This window comes from Rhinoraja longicauda, unplaced genomic scaffold, assembly GCF_053455715.1.
Source record: "Rhinoraja longicauda isolate Sanriku21f unplaced genomic scaffold, sRhiLon1.1 Scf000045, whole genome shotgun sequence".
Taxonomy (NCBI): domain Eukaryota; kingdom Metazoa; phylum Chordata; class Chondrichthyes; order Rajiformes; family Arhynchobatidae; genus Rhinoraja; species Rhinoraja longicauda.
The window spans coordinates 1790567-1794662 of record NW_027601263.1 but is presented as its reverse complement, the minus strand read 5'-3'; positions in this window follow the sequence as shown (position 1 = coordinate 1794662).

The window sequence follows — 4096 nt, the reverse complement described above, 5'->3', positions numbered from 1 at the left end:
ACAAACATAAATTGGTCAACTAGGTGTCGGAGAGGGCAGAGGGGATATGGATTGAAGCGTTAGACGCGAGAGGCACCAAGGGCCCTCAACCAAGCATAAACCTCAAACTTAGGGTGGACCCTGACTGACTCCTAAAAATCTACAGAAGGGCAAGTGCAAAGGTCAACAGATTTGTACGAGGGTGATGAGACCGTGGGCCCAGAGCAAAGTGGCAGTACATTGGTGAAAAGGAATCTCCAGGCAGAGAATCATTGAGCACCCAGAGGCATTTTGTCCCACTGTCCGATAAATCACAACCTAACCTTAGCAGTGACACGGGCCTCATCACCTTTACAAATCAAAACCGCAGGAGGAGCAAGCCACAAAAAAGATTCAAACGGAGTCAGGAGGGTGAAACCCAATCCAAGGGGGAATATAATGTAAGGGTACCAGCTCTAGATAGTGAGGATTGAAATAATCACAGGCTCAGATTTATGCAATCCTTCAACCTACTAAAAACAACTTTAGGATAGAATAGCAGGGAGAACCACACAGGGTGCCAACAACCAAAAGACCCTTGACACCTACTCCTACCTCACAAGGATAGATGATACCCTCACCCGGAGGGGGTCCCTATGCACCCTTCCCCACCCATAAACCTAACCCTAACACCGGACTGCACCGGACCACCCCAAACAGTCCCCCAAAAACCCTAGGCACCCACCTCAAACCCAGCAAGGTAGACGGCATGCCAGAGATGGCCAATGTGCCCACCCCCCAAACCTAACCCTAACACGGAACGGCACTGGATCACCCCAAACAGCCCCAAAAAGACCCTATGGCACCTACCCTCAACTCAACAAAGATAGGAAATAACCCCCACCCACAGAATCCTAACCCTAACATCGGGTTGCATAGGACCTCCCCAAACAACCCAAAAGACCCCAAAAGAGGATCTTAAACCTTTGTAAATAGATGATCCATCCGAGTACCCTCTAGACCAGAGACCCCCCACCCCATCACACCTGGAACACACCTAGCTCCCCAGAAAAGACGGACAATTGAAGGGAGTGATTGGACCCTTACACACTCACAACACGATACCCACTCCCACCTCAGCCCACCTCAGAGACCCCCCCCCCCCACCACACAACTGCCACTAGCTCCACACAGACCAGGTGCAGGTTTGCAAAGCCCACTCACTCACAACAAAGACTTTCAGAACATGATAAAGACAGGAGGCCAGAGGAATGCTGAAAACATTAACAGCAGATAAAACAGCAGGAGGCCAGGAACACAAACAATCAAACAAACACAAAGAATAGGGATGACATCAACAGTCCCAACCAAAGTGACCAGTCCCAAGTCAGCAAATGGAAAGGACATACCCAGAAAGGGAGGGATTTTCAACCCACCCTTAAAACTCCCCACCGACCAGTAGTAGTTATTGATTTTTCCCTGATGAAGCTACAGCAAGAGCGAAACTGAGGCTTGTTACCCAGTCACCGGTCCCAGGACTCAGCACATGGGAGGAGTAAATCCAGAAAGGTAGGGACATCAACCTACCCTTTAAACCCCTTATCGGCTAGAAGTTGAGTAGAGCTGCGAGTTGAGCTGCAAGATTAAAACAGGAGGGTATGGAACTGAGGGGGGTGTACCTGGGACGCCAGGTTTCACCGTTGAGCCCTCTGGAGACGTTGTGGGCTTATCCAATGAACGTCGAGGAAGGAGGGTACCCACCTGATGACCCCGATGACGTACCTACCCTACCTTTTCACCAGGGAAAGGTTCAGCAAGTGGTCTCCGTAAGCCGGAAAAAAACCAAAGACTTGTGGAGCACCTGGGTGTAAACTGTACTAGAGATATGGATGTTTATAGTTTACTGCACTAGTATTGCATTGTAGAAACTGTACTAGAGATACTTGATGTTTATAGTTTACTGCAGTCGTATTGCATTGTACTAACTGAGCAAGAAATGAGTAATTACATGCAGGGGGGAGGGATGAGTGTGATTGTTTATCAACAGTATTAATGTGAATCATAACCAGCACAGGGGTCAACCGAGACCGAGAGATTCCTTTGCAGTCGCAGGCAGAGTTATTATAAAGTGGCCCAGACTCTGCACCACCTGAGGGTTCTGCAAGAACAGAGCCGACCCCATAAGGGCATCAGGAAGCAGGGTAAGATATTTATAACAAGGCCCATACTCTGCACCACCTGAGGGTTTTGTAAAAGAGCCGACCCCATAAGGGCATCGGGAAGCAGGGTAAGATATTGATAACAAGGCCCAGACTCTGCACCACCTGAGGGTTCTGCAAGAACAGAGCCGACCCCATAAAGGCATCAGGAAGCAGGTTAAGATATGATAACAAGGCCCAGACTCTGCACCACCTGAGGGTTCTGCCAAGAACAGAGCCGACCCCATAAGGGCATCAGGAAGCAGGGCAAGATATTGATAAAATGGCCCAGGCTCTGCACCACCTGAGGGTTCTGCAAGAACAGAGCCGACCCCATCAGGGTATCAGGAAGCAGTGCAAGATATTGATAACAAGGCCCAGACTCTGCACCACCTGAGGGTTCTGCAAGAACAGAGCCGAACCCCATAAGGGCATCAGGAAGCAGGTTAAGATATTGATAACAAGGCCCAGACTCTGCACCACCTGAGGGTTCTGCAAGAACAGAGCCGACCCCATAAGGGCATCAGGAAGCAGGGCAAGATATTGATAAAATGGCCCAGGCTCTGCACCACCTGAGGGTTCTGCAAGAACAGAGCCGACCCACATAAGGGTATCAGGAAGCAGGTTAAGATATTGAATAACAAGGCCCAGACTCTGCACCACCTGAGGGTTCTGCAAGACAGAGCCGACCCCATAAGGGTATCAGGAAGCAGGGTGAGATAATGACACAATTTGTAAAACCGGCAAATCCCACCCAGGAAACATTGCAAAAATTGGCCTCTAATGCTGGAACGTGGTAAAGCCAAACAAACACGACACATTTTAAATGAACATTACCAAAACAGCCAGTGATATGCTCATGAACAAAGGAAAGGCCAAACCTCACCAGAAAAGAGAGGGAGACCATGGCAGAGCTGAGGGATAAAAATGAGATTGTGATAAAACCAGCAGACAAGGGGAGCAGTAGGGATACAAATTAATGTCAATATGGGGCCTGCTCCCACTGGGTAATAGACAAAAAACATAGAACAGGGTGACAGGAGAGACCGGATAGCGCAGAGGATAACCTGTGAGCAAAATAATGGGGTGTATGCAGTTTATAATGTAAGGAATGTAACTTACTGTACATAGGCGAAACAGGTAACAGCCTCAGAGTCAGCTGAGGACAGCCTCAGGACACCTCAGCAACACATAAAGTCCATACCCTGTAGTTGACACTCCCAGCAGCACGGGACCCCAGTCCCTAGAGATCATGGGCCTAGAAACAAACATAAATTGGTCAACTAGGTGTCGGAAGAGGGCAGAGGGGATATGGATTGAAGCGTTAGACGCGAGAGGCCAAGGGCCTCAACCAAGCATAAACTCAAACTTAGGGTGACCCTGACTGACTCCTAAAAATCTACAGAAGGGCAAGTGCAAAGGTCAACAGATTTGTACGAGGGTGATGAGACCGTGGGGCCAGAGCAAAGTGGCAGTACATGGTGAAAAGGAATCTCCAGGCAGAGATCATTGAGCACCAGAGGGCATTTTGTCCCACTGTCCGATAAATCACAACCTAACCCTAACCCTAACCCTAACCCTAACCCTAACCTAACCCTAACCCTAACCCTAACCCTAACCCTAACCCTAACCCTAACCCTAACCCTCTACCCTAACCCTAACCCCTAACCCTAACCCTAACCCTAACCCTAACCCTAACCCTAACCCTAACCCTAACCCTAACCCTAACCCTAACCTAACCCTAACCCTAACCCTAACCCTAACCCTAACCCTAACCCTAACCCTAACCCTAACCCTAACCCTAACCTAACCCTAACCCTAACCCTAACCCTAACCCTAACCCTAACCCTAACCCTAACCCTAACCCTATCCCTAACCCTAACCCTAACCTACCCTAACCCTAACCTAACCCTAACCCTAACCCTAACCTAACCCTAACC